Source organism: Mercenaria mercenaria, chromosome 10, assembly GCF_021730395.1.
Source record: "Mercenaria mercenaria strain notata chromosome 10, MADL_Memer_1, whole genome shotgun sequence".
NCBI lineage: Eukaryota > Metazoa > Mollusca > Bivalvia > Venerida > Veneridae > Mercenaria > Mercenaria mercenaria.
The window spans coordinates 43,808,647-43,835,352 of record NC_069370.1 but is presented as its reverse complement, the minus strand read 5'-3'; positions in this window follow the sequence as shown (position 1 = coordinate 43,835,352).

Sequence of the window (26,706 nt, the reverse complement as noted above, 5' to 3'; positions counted from 1 at the left end):
GCTTTTGATGTTGGAGGAAGTGGGCACCTAGGTAGAACCACTAACCTTCCGTAAGCCAGCTGGATGGCTTCCTTACATGAAAGAATTCAATACCCTGTTGAGGCTTGAACTATATCGCTGAGGGGCAAGTGATTTGATGTCGGCGACCTTTACCACTTGGCCAAAGAGGCCCCTATATGTTAATTATGACGTACACTATTATACCAGACTGTCCAAAGAACAGCACACTGCAAAATTAATATACCAGTACATGTAAACATTTCTGCATCAAGCTGAGCTAAGCTGTCTGTTTATAAAGGACCTAATCTTACTCATGGATGTACACAGGCTGTTAAAAGGTATACCTACCTGTTGCAGAAGGGAGGGGGGAGTGTGGGAGCTGGTATCCTCTAGCTGATGAAGATATTTTGTGCCAACCCCCCACCAAAAAAAAAAAATAAATAAAAATTTAAAAAGATTGAACTATTTATTTCAAGATTTATGTTGTGCACTCTGGCCCCTTAGAGGTCAGGAGATTACCCCTATTATTTTGGAAGTCAGTAGATCAACGTATATAAAACAGTAATCTGATGACTTCAACAAAGCATCTTTTATATGAAGGCTTTTGAGCCCTCTCTAATTTGTTCAAATAGGTCAGCTAATTTAAAGCCTTAAACAAAACACTTGATGGATCTTCAGAAAACTTGGTCTGTAGCATTCTTGTATAGTCTCTCTCTCGATGGATCGTCTTACTTCAATTTATCTCGCATAACCCATTTTAGGGACTGCCAGAACAAAAAGGTAGTCAATTCAGTTTGGACTTTAATTATGACACTTTTCAGTTTTCGTACATTCTGTTAGTTAGAGATTAATTTAAGGAGCAAAAAGACCCATTACATAGAGTTAGATCACTACTGGAAATGTACATTTTATTACTTTTATTAAAATTTTGTAATAACCTCCCTGTAATATAAAACTATTTAAAAAGTGGGCTATTTCTGTAGATTGCACTAACTTCTAGTTTTATATTTGCATTTGATAAATATTGGGATATTTCAACAACCTGAAACAAAATGCAATTTTTAAAACAGCATGTAGCTTAGGAATTCATCTACTTTTCAATTTGTCTTGGCTGCTCAGCCAGGATAGGTAAAGGGACGTAATAATGATTTTATAAACTTGGATTTCTAATGAATTTTGGCAAAATACATACTTTTTGATGCAGATCTTTGACAATTCTAATACAAAAGTGCTTATATTGATATCATTCCCTAGGCAAAATATATTTATTCAATTTATACTTATGCTAAAATAATGCTATTTTGGTTGGGCAACCAGGATAGAAAAATCAAATTTTAAAAATATTTCCAAAGAAAATCTAATATGAAACAAGATCTCATTGAACACATATTATAAGTGTATATGATTAATTGTTAAAAGTTTTGAAACAAATCCATACATGACTGTGTTGATCAAAATCTGATTATACCACCTTTAAAAACAGAATTGAAATACCTTTGATGATTGATGGATCTTCACCAAATTTATCAATTTATTCTGTAGCATTCTTGGTTGGGCCCAATCTCAAGTACGTTCAGATAGTTACCCATTACTCCTTTTAGGACCAGGAAAAATGGAAGAAAAAAAATCATTAAAGTCAAGATTGAAATTTTAAACTACCACTTCTTGCATTTTTACATGAAATAATCATATGTTAGGGATATGGTAAGATAAGAAAGAAATACTGACAGCTGGTTTCAGAAAACATTCTTTTGGCAGTTTTGGCCAGGCCATGCTTTAATTAAAACAGCTTTATGTTTTCTGTGCTTTGACCAGCCTATCAAAATTATCGGACTTCTCGAACATGGTTTATGTATGAAACAGGAAATTTAATGACATTTTGTTTTTGTGCCAAAGTTAAAAATCATATTACCACTTCTTTCAATCATAACTACTGAAAGAAGAATAAAAACATTGAAGGAAAAATTACTGAAAAAAAAGGATACACTTGCATGTATTTCTGGATTAGATTTCCAGAAAAAAGGATGAAATGGTAGATTAAAGGTCAGCTATTGAATATTTTTACTATAATGGAAACATGAATTTTGAGATTTATATCTAAAAGTTTTATTCTGATATAAATTTTAACTGATTATTCTCTTCAAATGAAAATCTCTCTTCAAATGAAAAATATTTCATTAGAATGTTTAAATAAAAAATTAACATAGTGGATGAAGGTTTAAACACAGTAAATTAATGTTAAATGAAGTACTTTGTAAAAAGAATGTTATGAAACACAGTGGATGGACTCTTAACTCAGTTATATTGCAAAACAGTAGCATGGTTAAATTGTTTTGTTGAATGAATTACTTTAAAAACACCGATTTAGTGGCAAGGTTTTTAAGTGGACTCGATGGCATGGATTTAATTTGTAACACTCTGGCTGGGTCTTTAAGTGGATTTGATTTGTGACACACTGGCAGGGTCTTTAAGTAGATTTAATTTGTGACACATAGTGTAACTCTCGTTTTAAATGTCTGTATAGATTTGTTTTAACTGAAAATGTTACAAAAAGGTGTAAAAAGAAAAGTTATTATTTTCAAATATGTGTTGGAATCCTTTTTTTAGCTCACCTGTCACATAGTGACAGGGTGAGCTTTTGTGATCACCCTTCGTCCGTCCGTCCGTCCATCCACAATTTCTTGTGAACAAGATAGAGACATTTTGCAAGCAATTTTTATCAAACTTGTACAAAACTTGTATTGGCATGGTATCTTAGTTCCTTTCAAAACTGGCCAGATCCCATCATGGGTTCTAGAGTTATTACCCCTTAAAGGGCCAGAATTTGCTATTTTTGTGCATCAACAATTTCGTGTCTGCAAGATAGTGGTTTCATTTATGATTTTATTTTAACCAAACTTGCACACAACTTGTATCACCATAAGATCTCGGTTCCTTTCTTGAACTGGCCAGATCCTATTATGGGTTCCAGAGTTATGGCCCCTAAAGGGCCAAAATGAGCTATTTTGACCTTGTCTGCACAAAAGCAGCTTTATTTATGATTTGCTTTTTACCAAACTTGCACACAACTTGTACCACCATAAGATCTTGGTTCCTTTCTTGAACTGGCCAGATTCCATAATGGGTTCCAGAGTTAAGGCCCCTTAAAGGGCCAGAATTAGCTATTTTGACCTTGTCTGCACAATAGCAGCTTCATTTATGATTTGAATTTAACCAAACTTGCACACAACTTGTATCACCATAAGATCTTGGTTCCTTTCTTGAACTTGCCAGATTCCATTATGGGTTCCAGAGTTATGGCCCCTGAAAGGGCCAGAATTAGCTATTTTGACCTTGTCTGCACAATAGCAGCTTCATTTATGATTTGAATTTAATGAAACTTGCACAAAACTTGTGTCACCATAAAATCTCGGTTCCTTTGTTGAACCAACCAGATCCCTTAATGGGTTCCAGAGTTATGGCCCCTTAAAGGGCCAAAATTAGCTTTTTTGACCTTGTCTGCACAATAGCAGCTTCACTGATGATTCGATTTTAACCAAACTTGCACACAACTTGTATCACCACAAGATCTTGGTTCCTTTCTTCAACTGGCCAGATTCCATTATGGGTTCCAGAGTTATGGCCCCTGACAGGGCCAGAATTAGCTATTTTGACCTTGTCTGCACAATATCAGCTTCATTTATGATTTGAATTTAATCAAACTTGCACAAAACTTATGTTACCATAAGGTCTTGGTTCCTTTCTTGAACTGGCCAGATTCCATTATGGGTTCCAGAGTTATGGCCCCTGAAAGGGCCAAAATTAGCTATTTTGACCTTGTCTGCACAATAGCAGCTTCATTTATGATTTGTTTTGGTCCACTAGTGACTTGAGAATGTTGACTGTTGAAACATTGTTCCATCAAATAAAAATGCTCAAAAACCGTTTGAAGATTTGTGTTTTTACCTCCGAATTTAACGAGTTAAGGTAGAATCAATGTGGTATGAAAAACTTAATCAAAGTGTGAAGCCGACTCCATGGCGAGTATGATAACTCTTCTTATTCAAGCTTAAACATTCTGTAGATGGAGCATATTGTACAGTATACATGTGAATGTGACTCTGGGAGATTGCAGAGATTTTCTGGTCTCTTGTGGTAAAATTATGCAACTACTAACCAATCCAAAATGATCAAAACAGTTGGTCCTGTTTGTTTCTTTAGATAACTGTTTCAACGAAATGATATATATACACTGGAACAATGAGTTACACTTTATTACTTGACATTATCAATCAAAACACATATTATTCAAATTTTACTGTACCGACTGTCACTTGTAAACATTATTGAAATAGCTAATCTTATAGATTTTTACAAGTAGGTGTAACGGTTTTTCTTTCTCAGTCATCTAAACTTTGATGTCACATTCAGCGAGTTTTCACTACCAACTTTGACCATTACTTGAATGTTACTTAAAATAATTTTAATGTCTATATATCATGGTCACATTTAAAATATTTTTGCACTAATGTCACACACAGCCACAGCGAGTTGCACGTTGCATGTTTATCTCCGCTTTTTTTCCAGTGTTCAGCAGAGTCCAGCCTTCAGTATCAGGAGTGTTAACATAAACAGATAATAAAAATTTTATTGCACCTGTTGACAGGTAACTTCAGTTATCTGTCTGAATTTTCCATAGAAAAGCTACACTTTGGGGTCAGTATTACAGTGTGGAATACTTGGTAGCAACATCCTAAGTCAATGTTACTGTGTGTTTTTCCTGTGTGGACTACTCAAAGTCAGTGTTACTGCATGGAAACTCATAATAGCTATGTCCTTTGTGTGGTAGACTCAGTAGCAATGTTCTGAATTGTGTTACTGTACAGAGGACATAGTAGCAATGCTCTGGGTTCGTGTTACTGTGTGGTAGACTCAATAGCCATTTCCTAGTCAGCATTACTGTGTGGTAGACTCAATAGCCATTTCCTAGTCAGCATTACTGTGTGGTAGACTCAATAGCCATTTCCTAGTCAGCATTACTGTGTGGTAGACTCAATAGCCATTTCATAGTCAGCATTACTGTGTGGTAGACTCAATAGCCATTGCCTAGTCAGCATTACTGTGTGGTAGACTCAGTAGCAATGTTCTGGGTTAGTGTTTTATTACATGATAGATTTTCCTGATGGTAGTCTCAGCTCTTTAAATTCCAGCCAGATAAGATAAAGCAATTTCATCTAATCAGAAAACTGTATCCTACTACTTAGTTGATCATCAATGACTCCCTGTGAAGCAGATCCAAGTTAACTTCTTAGCTAAGATGCAACTGAAATAATGCAACAATATTAATCAGTACGAGAAACAACAGCTCTTCGCTCGACAGTGAATAATACATATGTATAGGATGTTTAGAGCTATCACTGGAATGAGCAGTACATCCAAAATACTTCTTTATCTGAAAAAAAAAAACAGCATTTCAAGTGTTAAGTTTCTATACTGACAAGTAGATTTCAAACTGAAGCTATCACTAAAGGAATTTTAAACACTCAGACATAGCTACAGAAAGTGAAATCATGACCTTTGACCTTCAAATGAGATCTTCACCTAGTAACCTGGATTATGGCCTAAGCCTTTGCATGATGTCAACAATTGATGCTACCTTTATGAAGTTTATTCTAGTGGTTTGAAAATACTGACTGGACACAAGTTTAAGATATATGATCTTTTGAGCTATGTGACCTTGACCTTGGAACAAGTAACCTTGGTTGTGTGCTCTGTGCTCTGCAAGGTATCTTGATGAGGCAAGTAACTGATTCTACTTTTATGAAAATCTTGCCAACAGTTTAGAAGATAAGGAGCAGACATGAGTTTTAAGCTACTTGACCTTTTACCTTAAACTGTGACCTTGACCTTTGACATGTGAAATGGGTTATGCACTCTGCACCTTGTCTTATATTTAATGAGGTAAAAAACTGATGTTAGTTTTGTGAAAATCTTCCGAGTGGTTAGGAAGATATAGATCTGAAGAGGGGATTGCTATGATTGGATCCCAGAACAGTTTCTAGACCTAAAGTAATAAAGGAGGAAATTATTTGCTTCTGGGTGAATGGAGGTTTGGAAGTGGGCAGGTGGCAGATTGTTGGGAGGATTTGTTTGTTTTGGGTTTAATGCTGTTTTTCAACATTATTTCGTTATGTAGCTGTGGGCAATTTAACCTAAACAGTGTTCCTGGATTCTTTACCAGTACAAACCTAACCTCCACAAGTAACTACCAACCTCCCAACATGAATCAGAGGTAGAGGACAAATTATTTCAGACACTATGTTTTTAATCAACTTGTCACAGAACAAGGGCCTCGCCCGAGGATCAAACTGACATTCCCCGTGACCCGTAGATCTCCACTTTCCCTACTAAGCAGAGCAGACGTGTCGATTTTTTGAGGTACAGACATGTAAACCAGCATTTCCATACATTAAACCCTTTAGCTTTATAGCAAAAACTAGATTTGTCATAGGAGTGACTTTTGAGATAAAGCTTTGAAACTTTCAACATTTTTTTCCCCTCATCAGGGCCATTTTATGGGCCAAAGCACTTAACTCCATAAAGGGATTTTGGCTAAACTTGGCCCCTTTTGATTTTAAAATTTCATTTTTTTTAAAATTTTTTTTTTTTCGAACCATTCATTTTTTGGGAAGGTTCATATGAAACTTGGATCAAATGATCACCTATCCAAAAACGATGTGCAAAACCCCCGGGTAAAGGGTCACAACTAAAGGAAAAAAGGTTTAAGCCTTCAATTTTTTTGTCCGCTTTGTACCCTCCTAAACCCCTTTAAAGGAAATTTTTAAGGTTTTTTTAACTTTATTTTCGAATGAAAACCCTAAACAAGACAAGGGTAAGAACAAATTTGGTCAGCCATCCCGGGCTAAAGGGTAAGGCCCCACAATTTAGGGTCAAAGGTTTGACCCTTTCCCATTTTTGTGTCCCCCTGATCTCCTAAACCATTTGAAGCATTTTCACCCAAACGGGTCAAATAAATCCCCCTTCATCAAAACCATGTCAGCCATGTCAACTCAAGCTCAAGGTCAAAACCTCAAAGGTTTGATTCTCTGTATCTCCAAAAATCCCTAAAGGTTTATTCATAAAATTTTTTGGGCCCAAATAATCACCTCATCAAACGAGGGTTGCAAAATTTATTTTGTGTGTGTGTGGGGTTGTGTTCGGGTTTAACGTTTTTTTTCTGCTAAAATGCCCAAGGGTAAAAAAGTTTACCCTTTAACTATCCACAACGGGTGAGGGGATTTAGCTTTTTTTCAGACTCCCTTTTTTAAAAATTTTTCTTTTCCTATCCTAGAAACCAGGAAAATTAATTCAGCTGTTCATAAATTTTAAAGTAAAAAAAACCCTCACATGAATAGGGAAAAATTATGTATTCCCGGGTTTTTTTTTGTCAAATTTTTACTTTAAAATTTAAAAAAAATATATCTATCCAAGGCTAAAGAAAAAAAAAAAGGTTTTGGAAAAATTTTTTTAAAGTTCCCTTTCCCTTTCTTTAAATTTCTTTGTGCAAAAATCAGGAAAAAATTGGAAATAAATAAATTTCCAAAAGCTATTTTACTTTTTAAAAAAAACTTGCCTTAATTTAAGTTTGTTAAAATTTTTTACATTTTGTGCTTCATATTTTTTTGGTAAATTTAGATATTACATTTAAATCAAAAGCAATAGTCCATTTTTTTGAATACTTTCATATTAACGGGAAAAATCACAAAAGCTTGACTATTCAAAATATTGTCAAGAAGCAAAAAAATATTACCCAAAATTTTTAAATATCAAAGATTTTTAAAAAATTCCCAAAAGGGGGCATAATTTCCCAAAAATGCATATCAGAGTTATGGGACTTGATGCAAACAACTAGTTTTATAATCCTGAAAAAAACATTTTAAAATTTAAAATTCCATATCTGCATTATTTTTTTGGAATAGTGACTTGCATGAAAAATTTTAAACCAGAATTTTTTTAAGCCCCCAAAAAGGGAGAAAAAAATTTTCCAAAAAATACAGTTACAGTTAGGATTTGACCCAGTGGTTTTGGAAATTTGATCTACAAAATAAAAAAATAAGTTTGAAATCTATATGCCTTAAAGAAATTACCCCTGTATGTACTTGCACGAAAACTAACCAGAATTTCCAAGCCAAAGGGGCAAAATTTTGGGCTAAAAGCAATTTTGGGGGTTTAGGGACTTGATGCTATCAACTAGTTTTAAAAACCTCCGCCAAAAAAACATTTAAGTTTCAATTAAAATATCTGCATTATTTTTGGGAGATAGTAACTTGCATGTAAAACTTTAACCAGAATTTTCAAAAGCCCAAAAAAAGAGGCATATTTCTAAAAAAAAAACATTCAGAGTTATGGCCCTTGACCCATTGGGGGTTGGAAATTGATAGAAAAAAGAATAAATAATTTTCAAAGCTATATGCCTTTAATGAAAACTGAAAGTACTTGCATGCAAAAACTTAACCGGTGTGACGCCGACGCCGATCCAAAGGTGAGTAGAATAGTCAAGCTAAAAATGTTATGAAACATAAATTTCTAATAAGGACTAACCTACAAATGAAAAACTGGGGTTTTCCCTTTTTTAACCCTCCTAACTTGAAAAATAACTGTTTTTACTTTTGTGGGGTTTCTGGTTGTGTTAGCATCCCAATGTTTCCCAAGTTTCCCTACACTTCTTTTTGATACTGTGCTTAAACATCTACCCTCCCCAAAAATTTCTACAAATATGCAACCATGGGCAAAGGGCGGCCCCCTGGTTTGTCAAGTGTAACCTTGACCTTGGACCTAGGCCCCCTGTTTCTTGCACATAAATCCCCAAATTTCATAAGGGGTTAACATTCTTGCCAAGTTACATAAAAATTCCCCCCATCAAGAAAAAGAGCCCCAAAAACAAACTCCAATTTGACTTTTGACCCCCCAAACTGTAACAAAAACCCTTTAGATGGGAAACCCAGGGGTTTTTTGGGGGAAAACACACATCTCCATTGGGGGGAACATTAAATGCCAAATATAAACAAGTTTTGTCCCAGGGCATTTTCCACGGCCCCGCCGGAAAAAATTTGAGGGAAAAAAGGGAAAAAACCTGCCAACACTAAAAAGTGGTGACAAAAATTGAGCTGACTGAAAAGCGGGCATGGCAACAAGATATGCCCCGAAATACATGCACTACACTTTTTCGGAGTTTTTTAAAATAAAATGAAAAAAAAGCCCTGAAAAAAAGAGACCACTACTAAAAAAGGGAAGATAAAACCCAAGGGCAAAAATTCCATCAAAAAAAAATTTAGAGTTATTAGGTTTTGTTACAACATGCGATAAAGTGATAAAGATATATTTTTGTTTCAAGTCTTTATTTTATACAGTCCCAAAAGTTTTATGTCCAAAAAAACAAGTTTGAAAAAAAGTTTAAGTAAAAAAAGGGGAAAACTTTGGTAAAAAATACAAATCAGATTTAGGGGGATTTTTAAATTTCACATGAAAAAAAATGAAGGTGAAAAAGATACATTTTTAATTTCAGGTCTTTTATCTTAAAACTGCATTAAAGTAATATCCAGAAAGCAAAAAGCAAAAAAAATTTTTAAGAAAAAAAGGGGGGCAATTTCTGTAAACAAATACAATTAGAGTAATGGGGTATCCCAACCACACATGCAAGGATGTTTATAAATAAATAATTTTTAATTTCAAGTCTTTAACTTTTAAAGTAGCAAAGAAATTCTTTTAAATAAAGTTTTCAAAAAAATTTAAAAACATAAAAAATAATTCCAAGTAAACTTTTTGTAAACCTTTTAAACCTTTTTTTAAAGGGGGCCCACCCCCTGCATATACTATGCTTGTATGCGGGACAATTTTTAAAGAAAACCCAAAGAGTAAATATAAGCAAAAGTAACAAAGTTATGAAAAAAAAAAACAAAGTTGAAAAAAAAACTTAACCTCAAAAAAAACCCAAAAAGAAAAAATAACCCCCTTTGGACCTTGCCCTTTTGGGTATTTTGGGGCTCAGCCCCTACACTATTTTGGGTTTGCATACTTCATTGTTTATGTGGTTACAGTAAGATATAAGCATTTTAACAAAGATACGACAGAAAAAAAAAGGGTTCCCAAAAAATTTTAAAACCTTAAAAATTTTTCATTTAAAATTTTAAACTAAACTGAATAGCGATTCACTGGTCTGCGGGGTCCCCAAATTTAAAAACCCACCAGTAGCCCCAAAAAGGTTAATTTAAAAGAATTAAGACATGCCAGGGAATACTTTTACAGTAGTTTTTCCTATTAAAACCCAAAATTTTGGGTTGCACCAACCTCAAGTATAAAATAATAAATTTTTCATAGTGGGGTGCCCCCCCCCCCCCCCCCACTCCCTAAAAATTTGCTTCGACGGTCCTTGATAAAAACCAAACCAACCTCCCAATATATTACGGGAACCCAGAACCATTCACCCCCAAACCGCCCACCCGTTTTTGGAATCAAAAAGGAAAAGGGCATTGGGGGAATATTTTCTTTTCCCAAAAGTTTCTCTATTTGGGTTTTAAATCCCTTCAACAGTGAAAGGGCAACACTGGATTTTTGGCCTAAACCGTATCAAAACCCTATGCAAAGGAAAGCTATCAAAAGTGCCAAACAACAGTGATTTTTCTTACAGAAACACAACAGTTTCATTTTTAACATTTTTTAACAGAAAAAAAGGGTGACACCCAAATGTCCGGGAAATTCAGCCCGTTTTGACTTAGCAAAAACCCTGTCTACAAAATTTTTCTGAAAAAAAAATACTCATTTTAAAAATTAAAGGGGTATCCCATCGGGTTTTGGTCGTTCATATATGCCCCCCCCCGCAAAAGGCCGGGTTTAAATTTTAAATGCTTACAGCCATTGCCATCCAACCACTCCCCATCCTGAAATTATTTTTTAAAAAAGAAAAAAAAGCTCCCAAAAAGAAGGGAAAAAAAACATGGTTTAAAAATACTCGAAGCTAGTAATATAATTTACCCAGGGGTACCCCAAAAAGTTTTATATTTAAATAAAAGAAAATACCAGATTTCACAAAATTTGGGGAAAATGGAGACCCCTGGCTTTTTTAAAAAAGGAACAAAAGTTTAAAAAAATTTCTACTGTGAAATTTGGCTACTTAAAAAGAAAATTTCTTTTATTTAAATTGAACGAAACAATTAACTACACAATTTTAAACCATTTCTTTGATCAAAACAATTTGACCTAATGTCGTGTCGGTAAAAAAATTTAAAATTTTTAAAAAGGGGAGAGTATAACAAAATTTAAACCCCTAGCCATAGTATTTTTATACAAAATAAAGTGAAATGTGAACTTGTTCTGCGTGAGCGGGCTACACCAAGGCCTTATCATGTCCAATAAACTTAAAAGTGCTTATTTTAATAAAAATTTTCTTAAAAAAAATTTAAATTTTGAATAAAAAAAAAAAATTAAAAAAAAATATTAGACGTATTGGAAAAAATTTCAAATGGCTTACAAAACTATTCTGTCATATTTTGCCTACTGTGGTAAGGAAAAATACCTTTTGGAAAGTCCCTTGAAAAAAAAATTCGGGCCAGTGTATTTTGCAAACAATTTAAACTGATATCAGCGACTCGGGGCAAATGAAGACCTAGAAACAGAGACAAATCTTAAAAATCCTTAATTCCCCTCTCCAACAAAAGAACAACAGCCCCGTCTAGCAAACCGCGGCCCCAAAAATGAAAGACTTTTTTGCCCCAAAACCGACTCCACTTTTGCGGATTTTTTTTGCCCACCAGGACCCTTAAGGGTTCCGTTAGTAGTCTTAAATTGGCAGTCAAAAGGATCAAAGAATTATCACAGACGAACAAAACCTTAAAATGGGGAAAAAGAAACAAATGTTTGAAAAGGAAGGCGAAAAGAACCTGACAATTCCAATTCCCTCTCTCTAAAACACTGGAGAAACCATCATCTAAAAAACGCCGGCCCAAATTGTAGACAAAGAAACCCCAACACGCCCCACGCGGGGATAAAATTGTCCCCCCGGGATCCTAAATGGCATCGATCCCCTGTGGGGATCAAAAAAAAAGGGGGATCTTTTCCGGCCCCCGACATGATAAAAAAAAGGAGAAAAAAAATTTTGGCCCATAGCCAAAAAACAGCCCCCAAGTTAACAATAAAAATTTCCCGCTAAATCTAAAAGACCATAACAAAATTGAATGCATAAAAAATCCCCAAAGGGTTTAGAAAACCCAAAGACTATCTTAAATCTCCCTGGCACAAACATCATCACGGGCTATATTTTCATTTCCATTTTTTAACCTTCACCTGAACAAAGACGAAAAAGAGACAATTAAAAAAAACTTAGCAAAAATAAAAAGATACCCCAAGCTTCACCAGATACAAAACCAATATATTTTTACTGAATCCCCCACCCAAATTTGCTATTTTAAACCAATATTTTGAAAAATTAACTTTTTGAAAGATAAATCCTAAATTTGGGATACGGCCCAAACATGTAATTTATTTCAAAATGTATTTTTCCTAAGTTTTAAAACTGTATCTCAAAAAAAAAATTTTACTTTGAAAAAAAAAAAAAGGGGGGAAAGATTATGTGATGACTTAAAAACAGCTCAACGAGAAACCAAACTTTCACTTAAACGCAAAAAAAAAAGGGCTACTGTAAAACCATTCTATACTGAAAGGAATACAAGATATTTTGCAATAAATTACTTGAATAATAAAAAGGGGTTTAAACCCCTTTTACCTTTGAGTAGCTTTTTTATTGAAAGATAAAAATGCAAACAAAACCCCCGAGTTTGTGCTTTTTCCCCCACTGAAACTTGAAAACCAATTAAAAAATTAAATCCATTTAAAAAAATATTTTGGGCCAGAGTGAAAAAAAAATTAAATCAACTTAAACCTTCCCAAATGTTTTTTTAAAAAAATAAAAAAACTCAAATATTCTTACCACTTTACAAAAAAAAAAAATTCCCAAATTATCCAACCCCACTGTCTTTTTAACAAAATAACCAAACCTCTCCCACTGCTTTACAAAAATCATTAGTTCTACTGTCTGGTCATTTTTTTTTTAAAAAATACAATTTACTTAAAAAATTTTGTTTTTGATATTCACCGCACAATTTTACAATAAAATTTCCCATTTAAAAAATTCATTCACTGCACTTTTTTTCCACTGCATTATACAATGAAAATTCTTTGACAGTAAATTAAATTTCACAAAACCCTTAACATTGCAAAACATTATTCTAGTAACTATTTTCTTTTAAAAACTTTCACTTCTTTATAAATATTTTTATTTCAAAAGATTTCGGGTTTTAAAACAAAAACTTTCTTAAGCTAATATTTTCTTTTTTTGTACCTACCATCCCAAATTCTTGAAATTTATTTCCAAAAATACACAATTTTAAAATTATATAATTTAAAAAATTTGAAACTGTCCAAAAAACCCACAAAAATTTAATTGAAAAGAACTAAACGCATTCAATTAACCTTATTAGTTTAGGATTTTCTCTGAACTGGCTACAGTTACGTATTGAGCAATAATAAAAGATATGGTACTCAAAGCGTCTTTGGACTGTCAAGTTGACAGGGGCCCTATAAAACAGTACATCGGCAGTACAGTCCAAAAAACAGTCCACAGAAAACAGTCAGCATACATCCGGGAGATAAGTAAACCTCACAGAATTACTCCTCACATCAGAAGTTTAAAGCAACACAATCTTTCAGCCAAACACCCAGAAATAATGAATAAAAAATGTCTGTGGGAAAGCCCCAAAAACCCGAACATATATCACTTACCCTTTCAACTCAAAATGAAAATCAAACAAACTTAAGTAAAAAAAAATTGTCCTTTGAAAATGGAAAACTAAAACCCATTCCCAAAAATGAAACCCTTTCCCCTAAACAGATTCGGGCAGAATTGGGGGAAAATTCTTTGAAGCAGAGTGTCTAGCAAATAAAGGGAATTTTGAACAGAAAAAAAGCTTATTGTATATATTAAAACTGAAGCCCAAAGTACAAGTAATTTTTAATTTTTTGATAAAATTTATACACTTGTTAAAATGATGGAAATGTTACAGGTCCAAGGATTTTAAAAAAATTTAAACATTTACAACGGGTTGCTGGATGCCTTATAAAAACAAAAAAACCCACCCAATTTTTTCTGTTACAATGAAATGATGACTTGGTCCCTTTACAAAAACAAATTTACCCCAAAACATTTGTTGTAAATGAAGTTTTTATGCCATCAATATGCAAACAAATATGTACTAAACAGAAATGCGATGAAAAATGTTTTTCCTATTTATGTTTCAACACGGGACAGTAATTTAGTGTATTGACAAACTGACTCAAAAGGGGGAAATTTTTAAACCTTTTTTTAAAGTAACAGTAATTTTTTTTAAATTTTCCTTTTAACAATTCAAGCTTAAAAAACCAAAAATAAATTCCTTGCTAAATTGCCCCTTTGATATTCCTAAAGAAATAAAATTTAAAAACACAATTTGAGCAAAATATTTTTCCCCATCAAACCACTGTTTATCATCCTCATGGCAACAGTAAAAGGCAATTTTGACTTGGTGGAATTCCCCCTCAATAGCTGTCCCCGGACAACGGATTTCAGAATCCTTTCCAAAAAGTTTTTACAGTACTGGTTGCTCTTCTCCCACAATAGGTGGGTTTTTACAATTTGGGTTTTGGGGAATTCCTCCTCAAAAGTTGGTTGGGGCCTTTAAAAGCTGTTTTTGACAACCTACTTGCCGTAAGTTAGGGCATTAGATGGCTTGGTGGGGAATTTTTTTCCAAAACAAAACGTTGGGGCAGCTGGCCAGAAGAAACTGGGTTAGAAACTTTCCCCACCAATAAACAGGTTGGGCAAGTGGGGTTGGTGGAATTCTTCCTGCAACAACTGAATGGATAGGACAAGCTGGCTTTTTGGGAGAAAACCCCTTCTGAAACGGGCTTGACAACTAATTTTGACATAAAATTTTAGGACATTATCAGGCAGTTTGGTGGGAAAATTTCCCCTGCAAAAGCTGGATTTGGGGCAGCGGCTTGGTAAAAATTCCACCTTTTGAAGTTGTCTCAAAAAGCTAATTTGGAAAAAGTATAGGGCATTAGGGGGCTTGGTGGAAAATCCTCCCGCAATAGCTGGATGGGACCGCTGGCTTGGGAGAATTCCTCCTTCGAAGTTGTCCCCAAAAGCTATTTGGACAAAATATAGGGCTTTTTTTGACAATAAAGGGCAGGGGTTTTGGAGGTTTTTCCCGGCTTTTGGAATAACCAAACCTCCGCAGCTGGAGAGAGCTGACTTGGTTGAAATTTTAAAAAGGCCCCATTTTGGCCACAGCCAACTGGCTTTAATTTCCACTCTAGAAGAAATTTGGGCACTATTTTGGGAGAAGTACGGGGCAGCTACCATGGTTAAAACCAAACCCCGACAAAAGAAACCCCCAACGCTTTTGAGCAAAAAGCCATGAGGACCGTAAAAACATGTAAGTAGAAAGAACTTTGACTTTTTTCCCCTAAGAAAAACCTTTTTTCTATGTAAAAAAGACTTCAAAATTTCCCCCCCACAGTTCCCTTTAAAAAATTTAAAATCAATGAATCAGTTATAAAACCTAATTCAAAAGAGAATGTTCAGAATTTTCCCTTTAAAAGGGAGAATTACTCCAAACAAATAAAAAAATAATAATCAAAATAAAAACCCTTTAAAAATGAAAAAATGGCAATTTTTGAAACCCCTATTTTTCTCAAAAGAATATTTTAGAAGAGAAAACCCCGAAACCAGCCATTATTTAATTTCCTAATTTCTGTACCCAGTAAATACGTTGAAATACTCGTCGACCCTTTTAGAATTTTTTAAGGGTTTAAATTGGGCCCTTTATCAATCTTAGAAAAGGGCCCCCCATCTTTTAATTTTAAAAGTATAGGTAAAGCCATTTTGGGGATGGGGGTTAAAAATTTATGAAAAAAAATGTGTTTTATTATTTATTTTTGCAATGCCGATATTTATTTCATACAGCTTCAGAAAGAAATGAATGGCTGGTTTATCTTCCTACATTCTACCATATCTTCCCTATTCCCTGAAATTTTGTCCCCAAAAAAGGTAAAGAAAACCAAAATTTTTTCCTTTCCCTTTCAATGTGTTTTTATAAAGGCAGTTTTCATACCAAAACCCCAAAACCCAAAAATTTAACTTTTTCCTTATTCTAACCATATCCCCCAACACTGCAGGATTTAATCATTAAAAAATTAACAAATTTTGCAAAATAGTTAGAAAAAATTTTAACCAAAAACCAGTTTTTTTTTTGGCTTTTAAACAAACCCTTTCCAAAATCCAAACACCGAAATTCATGGTTTCCCCCCTGAATTCTCTGATGTATGATTCTTAATTTAGGACCAAATTTTTAAAGAATCCCATTGATATAATTTTCTGCTGATCAGAAAATAAAATTATAAAAAACCTTTTACTTTTGAATTAAACCCAATAAAACCCCCAAAAAAATTTAAAAAATTTCCCAAAAAAAACCAAAGATTAGTGAGTTTTGATTTAAACGAATGTTCAGGGAGAACCTAAAAAAATATACAAATAAAAATTTGGGGTTGGAAAAAAAAAAAAAAAAAAAAAAAATGTCCTAAAAAATGCAAAAAAAAATTTATTAACCAGCAACCCCCCAGAATTTTGAAGTGTGGATTTTTTAAATAAAACCCGTAAATGGCCTGGGACAACTAATGCACACATTGATGATATGGGGAGTAACCCATTACTAATTAAAACTTGTTATTTTTTAGGGCTGGGCTTAAAAAGCTAAACGAAAAGTACCTTTTTCCCTACTAAAAAATGGCAGAAAACACCATTTTTCTACCCCTTTTCATCCCTAACCCCGTGAAATTTTTTCCCAAAAAAAAAACCCTTAAGAAGCAGTGATATGGTTTTTTTCTAAAAACCTGTAGCCAGTTTTGCTTTTTTTCTTTTCCTACCAAATTCCTATCAATTATTTTTTTAAAGGGAGAAAATTGAAAATTTTCATCTTAATTGTAGTCAGTTAAAATTACCTGGCCTCCGCTTTAAATTTTTTTTTTTTTTTTTTAAACCGTCCTGGCTACTATAAAAATTTACCAAGTAAATGAAAGGTATAAACTTAAAAAGTAAAATTTGGGGGGATAAAGCATATTGGGAGGCAAAAAAACCTAAAACAAACGTGATTTAAATGCATTTAATCTAAAACATTAAACAATGCCCGCATTTAATAAACAATTTTATGCTTTTTTCAACCCAACCACTCTTTAAAATTTTGGGTATATTTATATAACAACCCATAGTTTAAAAATTTTTACAGTGACTAATTTTGACCTTCCCAAAAGCAAAACTGGCAACTTTCCCCCTAACAGTATGACACTTCAAAAATATGAATTTACTTGCTAAAAACATTACAGTGGTTGTAACTTTTTTTTAAAATAAATTTCCCTTTTTTTTAAAATTTGGGCCCAAAGATTAACTAATGAAATGAAAAAACAATTTCCAAAATAATAAATCCATTGGGTTTAAAATAAATTTACATCATGAAATTGACAAAACTCAACCTCAAAATACTATAATACAGTTCAGTAAAACCAAACATTTCTGCAATAATAATTTTAAATTTTTTCTTATAAAAAAGGGAGCCTTGTGTGTGTTTCGGGGTTTAAAAAGTCCTTTTTTAAAAATTTTTTTTAGTCCCTATAAACACGGGAAAAGTAGCCAGTAAATTAATGACAAAAATTTTTTTCAAAAAAAGGTGACCATCAAGTTGATAACTTACAAAATGACTAACCAGTACCTTTTGAAAAAAGTTTTTTAACAAAAAAGGGGAACCCCCAATTAAAACTTAAAAATGAGCCATAAATTAATGACAAAGTTGGGTTTCCAAAAAAAAGGGGACCATCAAGTTAATACTTACAAAATGAAAAACCAGTAAACCCTTTTTAAAAAATTTTTTAAAAAATAAAGGGTAACCAAACAAGTTTAAAAATTATAAATGTAGCCAGTACCCTTTAAGGGCAAAGCTTGTAAAAAATAAAAGGTAACCAACAAGTTAAATTAAATTATAAAAAAAATTTGCCCCGTATTTAAAGACAAAAGTTTGTTAAATAAAAGGTGACCATCAAGTTTAAAACTTACCAAAAAAAGAGCTGTCGGGGGACAGCCCAAAGCCGACTATTCAAAAAGCCTTGTCAACTGAAAATACAAAAGTTTTAAAAAGGGGGAAAAATTTGGGAAAAAGCAAAGTAGAGGGATTGAACCCGTACTGGGAAAGTCATATCAAAGACAGTGAACAAGGGGTGTGAAGTTTTAAAAACCTTTTTCCCAAATTTTTGGATACTGAATAACCACTTTTCATATAAAAACCCTTAAAAAAAAAACTGCAAGTCAAAGGGGCATAATTTTGTAAAAAGCCAAGTAAGTATTGGGGCCTTCACAGTGCAAAGTTAGATCATGACATGGGAAAAAGTGGTTTAAAATTTCAATCCTTCCAATTGTAAACGAGATATAGATTCCCTACAAAAATTTAAAAACCAAAAAATGCTAAGTCAAAAAGGGGCAAAAATTTTTTAAAAAAAAAAGGTAGAGTTTATGGGCTTGCTTGTGCATGTCAAAATCATGATAGTGAACAAGTATGTGAAGTTCAATCCAATTTCCCCTTAGTAAGTACGAGATACCACTTACAAACAAAACCCTTTAAACCCAAAAAATTTTTAAGTCGAAAAAGGGGGATAATTTTGGTTTAAAAAAAGCAAAAAAAAGTTTTGAACCTTTGCAATGTAAACATTTTTTCACAGTGAATAAAGGGGGAAGTTTCAATCCATTCCCACAAGGGTTACGATTTTCCAGCTTACATACAAAAAACCCTTTAACCCAAAAAAAATTTTAAAACAAAAAGGGGGATAATTTTGTAAAAAAGCAAAATAATTTATGGAACCTGTTGGGAATGTAAATCAGTTTTTCACAAATGAAAAGTTGTGAAGTTTCAAAACCATTCCCCCCAAGTGGTTACTGAGATACCAAGGGTTTCCTACAAAACCTTAACCAAAAACGGGGCCGGCGCGGGCCGCGGAGCCGGGGCCGGCCCCACCATGGGCGAGTTTCAATAGCTTTACCCATTCTATAATAGTTGACTAAAAAAACAGCTAGTACCTAATGACAAAGTTCCTAAAAATAAAGGGATGCTTAATTTAAAAAAATATTTTCCCACAAAACCCTTTTTCTGCCTTTAATCAGCATAAAAACCTTTTAAAAAATAAAGAATAGCCCATACCTTTAATCATTTAAATATTTGAAAAAAAAAGCAGCCAGTTAAAACTTTTGGGTCAAGTTTAAATTTTTTTAAATGATTCAAAAAAAAAATGCCTAATAATGAAATTTAAACATCTTTAAAACAGAGCCATTTTAAAAATTGCCAAAAAAATAAGGGAAAAAAAACCCTTTTTAGACAATTTTATAAATTTCCCTATTTTCCCAAATTTTTAACACAATGGCTAGGAAATTTTTTAAACTTTACTTTTTTAATGCAGTCATACATTTACTTTTCACTGATTTTGGGGATTTTTCAATGAAAGAGGGGTCGGTTTAATTTTCTCCCTTTTCCCTTTTTCGTCATTATAAATTTCAAATAACCAGTAACCCCAAAAATTTTAATGGGATTTTGAGCATTAAATATATAATTTTTTGGAAATTTTCCATTTTGTCTGTTCAACATTAAATAAGAAAAGTAAAAATTTCTTTTCATGAAAGAACTTAAATGAAAAAGAATGGTGGATGAAGAAACCCAGTGAACCCCAAAAGGGGTAAGTTTGCACGCTTCCCCAAGGGCTACTGGTTAAGCCCAGTGACACATAAAACCTTTCCCGATAGCAGATAATGGAAATTTAAAACACCCCCATACTAAAACTCGCTTGTTTTCTTAATTTAAAAAATTAAAAGAAACCAAACAAATCTTCCCCCCAAAAATTTTGGCAACATATTTCTCCAACACTTCAACTTGAAATTTCTACGGAAAAACACAAAAAATGCCCCCCAAAGTGCAGTGCAAAAAGGGAGGTGTACATGCAAAGGGGGGAAAGCAAAGCCACCTTCTCAGCGAATGTTCCTTGTCAAAGGTTTAAAAATAAATGACTCCAAAAAATTTTTTAAAGCATTTATTTAAAAAAAAGCTCAAAAAAAAAATTTTTTTGATTAAGCAAAGCAAGCTTGATTCAAAATACTTGGTAAAAAGAAAATATCGACCTTTCTGGAGTTTTCCAAATGGAATTCCCATGATAATATTCTCAAAACCTAACCCGATCATAAAAAGAAAATTTAGTAACAAATGCCAAACACTACAAAAGCACTTAAATTTGGGCTTTTTAAAACAAACCTTCTTTGTATTAATTCATCAACACTGCTGATAAATGCAGTAACCCCTTAAGATCTGGGCTAACTCTGAAGTAAAATTCCTAAACTGGCTTTTTTATCAATCTTGGGCCTACATTTTTTCAGAAAATAAACCCAATTTTCAAAAAAAAATATACAAAAATTTTATTAAGTGAAAATACAATTTCTGAAACCCCTTTTTTGAAAACAAGGGCATAACTCGAAAATCCTTTCATTTTACAGAGAATCCTATCGGGGTTAAATTTCCATAAACCAAAAAAAAACAAACCTATTCTTTTACTGACTCCTTTCCCCTTTTAATTTTAAAAAAAACATGTCTTTTAAAACAATAAAAAGCTGAAAGTTACAAACCTGCTTCAAAGTCCCCTATAAAACTTTCACTAAAATTTCTATGTGATAATAAGGCAGGACTTTGTTTAAAATTTTTCCAAAAAACTATACTTTTTTCTTAAGATTTTTCTGGAAGTTGGCCAAAAATTCCTAAAGGCTGCTTAAAAATTTTACAACTATTAAAAAAAAGGGGGATTATTGGGAGTCAAAATTCAAACAAGTTATTTGGGGGTTATTTCTCCCGGGGTAGAATTTTTATAGTAAATACATATTTTAAGTTTGAAGTCAATCGCTTTGATAGTAAAAGAGATACCCGGGCTTTATCAAAAACTTTAACCAAAGCCGAAGCCGGGGCGAGTGCAATATTTTTACATTTTCTTCCAAAAAAATCAGCTAAAAAAACAAGCCAAAAATCAATATTCAAAAAAAAAAACCCCTTTCCTGCCAAAAGCAAGTTCCCCTTGACCCCAGTCCCCTTTTTTAGAAAAACATACAGCGGCATTACACTTACAGCAATTCTATGTGGGGAAACACAATTTTAATCGTAACCCCGGTGAAGATTGTAAAATTTCCTCCCGTTTCAAGTCAATAGCTTGATAGTAACAAGATAAACGACTTTATCAAAAAATGGAAAAGAAATTTAAATATGTGGGAAAACACAATTTAATCGTAACCCTTTTGAAATTGTAGAATATTTCCTCAGTGTTTTCACAGTTTTCCTACAAGATAAAAATTAAACCCCCAAAAAAAATCATTTAAAAACCCCAGAAAAAAATAAAAGAATTTAATTTTAAATAAAATTATCTAATTTCAAAGTCAAACCCAACAAAAAACACATATTAACCTTAAAACCTTTTGCCTGCGGCAGCAAGGATAGTGCCTTTGCAATAGTGCAGACCCCAAATCAGCCCAAAAAATCCTTGCAGGGTGATCAAGGTCTGCAAATGTTCAACTATTCAGTCCCGTAAATTTTCAGTTAACATCCCCTTTGGGTAAACAAATGAATAAGTAATTTTCCCATTCCCAAAACAAAATCCCCCAAATGAAACCCTTAAATTTTTTTCTACTGCAGTATGACATAATTAACGATAACTGTCAATTTTGTAAAAAAAAATATTTTACTATTATTTCAAATTGGGTTTTAAAAAAAAACCTTTGGGTTTAAAATTTTTTTGTATAAAAAAACCCCAAAAGTTTGGGCCCATTTCAAAAAGGGATCTTTTAAAATCTTTTTTTTGTAAAAAAAAAAAAAAAAAAAAAAAAAACAAAGAGTGCCAGAATGTCACAATTACGCCTGTCATAGGGAAAAAATTTTTTTACACAAGCACCCTATTTTTAAATGGAAATTTTAAAATTTTGTGGTTTTGTAAAAAATACGTAATTCCCTTTTTTTTTTCCCCGATCCCCCAAAAAAAAATTACCAGGCAGAAAATACCTTTAAAAAATCCTTAAACTGAAAAACATTTAAATTGTACCACAGAAAAGTGATCTTTGGTTTTTTCCCCCCATGGTCAATTAAAAAAAAATTACAAAAATTTAAATTATTTATATAACAACTAAAAAGTTAATCTTAAAAAAAAAAAGTCCACATAAAAATCCTTACCTGAGGTAGAGATAGGTCAAAATACACCTCAAAATTGGATGTAACATACATGTTGTACACTACAGAAAAGTGGTCTCGATTTTTCCCAAAGGTGATGATGGTGTACAATTGTGCCAAGTTACATCAAAATCCTCCATGCATGAAGAAAAATGCTCTGAACAAAACATTCTTAAAATTGGCATTGACCTCTAAGTGTGACCTTAAACCATAAGACCCTTTGACCTGAATCTTGCGCACAAAAAATCCGTCTCAGTTATGAAACATTTTTGCCTAGTTACATCAAAATCCCTCCATGAAAAAGAATGAATATTCCAGACAAAGTCATTCTTGTAACTGAACTTTGGCCTCTATGTGTGACCTTGACCTTCGACCTAGGGATCAGGTTCTGGCGCAAGACATCCCGTCTCATAGTGGTGAACATTTATGCTAAGTAATATTCAAATCCTGTTTGACATGACAAAGTTATACACAGGACAGGAAAAAAGCCCTGCTGACCTTTGACCTCCAATTGTGACCTTGACCTCCAGGGGTCTGGGGATTTCCGCATGACACATTGTCTCATCATGGGAAACATTTGTGCCAAGTGATATTAAAATCCCTTAATGAATGACAGAGTTATGGACCAGACACGAAACGGACCCTATTCATGCCATGTTAACATCTGACTGCCAAGTGTGACCTTGACCTTTGAGCTAGGGGTCTGAAAGTTGTGCATGACACATCATCTTATTCTTGCACACCGGACTGGCATTTCCAGTGATTTTACCCATGCCAGCAAAACCCATCTGGCACCCCACATACCAGATGACTCTCGTGCTGTTAATACAACTATGGTTCATGCACTGATAATATCTTATGTAAAAATACGAAAAAAGCAGTAAACCTTGAAGTTTCTGTCCATTCCTTATATATATTTCTTGATTCAAAATACATTAGTTTACCAAGAACATAACATTACGCTACAAACGATAAAACTTAAGTGGAACGTTGTTGTTGTGCGTAACGCAAAACAACATGACGTCACTTCTGCTTTACGGACGTTAATTTCCCACACTCTACTATAAGAAAGAGTGCTACAAAGAAAATATTTCTACCTGTTATTTGTAAAATACGGTGTGCAAGAAAAATAATCTGCCAGAATAAAATGCTAACATATAGACGATATGCAAGAAAAAATATCAGTCATGTGTTTACGAATTGGATGGAAATATCCGTCCCTCGGCCACCTGCACATGGGAGGTAATTCGTCAAGCCTCATTACCGTCCAATGCGCAAGTGCCCTCCGGACGGATATTTCTATTCAATTTGTAAACACATGACAGATATTGTTATTATGAGGTATAGTGGTGCCAAATAATATTGAAATCCCTTCATGGATGGCAGAGTTATGGACTGGACAAGAAAAAAGTCCTGTTGACCTTTGACCTCCAATTGTGACCTTGACCTTTAAGCTAAGGGTCCGGCATTTGGGCATACAGGTTGTCTCATCATGAGGAACATTTGTGGCAAGTAATATTAAAATCCCTTCATGGATAACAGAGTTATGGACTGGACACGAAATTGCGGATGGACGGGATGACGGACGGAAAAGCGCATTCCTGTAGTCCCCAACTGGTTTTGGGGACTAATAAATGGTATTGCCTAAACTGAATGATGGACGAATCCATTTTAGAAAATTGTTGAATACAGTAAATTTAAAGAAGATATACTTACCAGTACTAATTGAAGATACTGAAGATCCATGCAGTAGTGGTTTAGTAGAGTGAAGGCAGAAGACATACACAGCACTTCGCACCATTTCACATCACCTTGGGAACAAAGTGTCTAGATATCTACACAAGGACCATCATCATTTCAGTTTCCATGCATGGAAATAATGAAAGTTTCTACTCTCAAGCCTGAAATTAAATAAGCCGAAACAGGAAAAAAAAAAGCAAAATTATTTTATGTTAAGTTTGCTTAAATAAGGAAAGAATTCAATATTGCAGAAGTGAGCTACATGAAAACAATTCCGACAGACTGGCCTGTCCTGGTAGAGAAAGGCAAACATTCATAGAATCTGAAAGAGAGAAAATCCTGCCCGGTCCTGGCAGGCCTTGAACCTGAAAAAAATACAAAACCTGCCCAATGTATGTTCCGTCCAAGTAAAACATGCATTAGAAGACATAGGCAGGGTATGGACCTGAAATGAATAAGAAATCCTTGCAATCCCCGATTTCCGTCTCACTCAACAAAGGAACAACTATCATCTAGCAACCCGCCGGCAAGGATTGCAGATCAGTCACCCCCACACGCTTATATCTTGCGGACATGTAGGCACCGGGTCCTCGATAGTCACGATAGCAGTCTTGATCAACAGTTAAGGGACCTGCAAGGCCTTGAAACCTGAAAGAAATATTCTGCTGCTTCTGTATCTTCTGCAGTCTTAGGCAGTCCTTGGACCTGGAAAAGATGAAATCCTGCCCACCTCATAAAGGTTGTCCTAGGCAGGTCTTGACGCTGAAAAAAAATCCTGCCGACTGTATGTATGGACGGGACATACAGTCAGTTGTCATTGGCAGGCTGTGTACCTGAAAGAAATGAAAATCCTCACAATCCCTGATTCCCATCTCTCAAAACACAGGAATAACCTTCATCTAAACACTGCTGGCTCAGAATTGTAGACAAGTTACTACCACACGTCTGCATCTTACGGATATATAGACACCAGATTATCCTCGATGGCAGTCGATAGTATGTCTTGATCAATAGTAAAGGGATCTGTCAGGCCTTGGCAGCTGTAACAAAATGCAACTCTGCCAATCTTTTGAAGCAGCATCTCCTCAGCAGTCTGGAAGTTTGGCAAAAAATAAAAGAAAAAAAAAAAGCTCACTCCTCCCAATCTTGAAAGTAAAAAAAATTACCCTATAAAAACCAAAACAAATGAAAACATCAATTAAAAATTTTTCCCAACTAAAAACTTAAAAACCAAAATTGCTTTAAAACCCTGATTAAATTTACAAAACCAAAGTGGGTCAAAATTTAGGCTAGTTGCCTGCCCAATGTTCACTTTTAAAAAAGGTTTTTTAAACTAGGTGTAACCAGTTTTTTTTTGTGATTTTAGTTTTTTGACCTCAAAGGGTTTATTTCCAACTAAAACCTTTCCCAAACTTTCCCATAATACCTGGTGCTTTAAACACAAAAAGCCCAAAGTTGAACAAAAATTTAATGAAATTCAAAAAAAAACCTTTTTTCCCTTTTTTGATTTTTTGACGGGTAAAAAATATCCTACAATTGCGTTTACATGGGATTTTTTTCCCAAATTTCCAAATTTTTAAAGTTTTTTTTTTTTTCCCTAAAAAACCAAGCTTGTAATTACTTCTTTTCGACAGGCTTTCTGAAATTTTTGTAGAAATTGGTGTTAACATGGATTTTTAAATGATTGGCCTTGTTTTAGCTGGTCAAGTAATACTTTGAAACTCTGAAATTGTTTTTTAAAAAATAAAAAATTTGTTTTGGTTCCCAAAATTAATAGGACGGGAAAAACAATAGTTTTTAACATTTATAAAGACATTACTCAAGAGCCAAGGGACAAAGGGGGTTTTTTTGGATCAATTTGCCAATTTTTTGTCTTGCAACAATTTGTACTCTGTATTAGGTTCAAAAAAATTTTGTTAAAGGCCAAAATTTGGTTTTAAAAAAAATGACCCTTGCCAAAAACCCTTATCAAAAAAATTTTAAAAGGATAGGTAAAATGTAACCTTGGTGAGTTTTTTGAAAAAATTTTTTGTTATTTACTAAATTTAAAACAAAATTTTTTAATTTTAATCTAATTAAAAAATATCTTTAGGAAAAATTTTTGATTGGCTTTACAAAATGTTCCCCCTTGGGTTTTTAATTTTGAAAAAAATTTAAAGACCCCCCCTTTTTGCATCCTTTCATCCATTCCCCTTTTTGCTATTAAATTCCCTTATTATATAAACTTTAGTTTTTTCCCAATTTTTAATTTTAAAAAAATTTAAATTCCCAAAAACTTTGGGCAATAAATTTAAAAAACATAATTCATTTCAGTAAATTTGATTCATAAAGGAAAAAAAAAATTCCCAATTTTAAACCCTTTGGAAACGGGAAAACTTTCTATTTTAAATTTTTTTGCCCTTTGAAACCCTTTGGAACCTATCAGTTTTTAATAAAACCCTTTTTAAAATAAAATTTGCCCCCTTTAACCAAACTGAAGAACGGGAAGTTCATCCTTGCTTGCTTTAAAAAATCACCATGAGATTAGGAAAAATAAAAGAAAACAACCAAATTTTCACTTAAGTGAATTGTCAAACAATGCCAGAGATCCAAAGAGTGTAAAGAATAAATC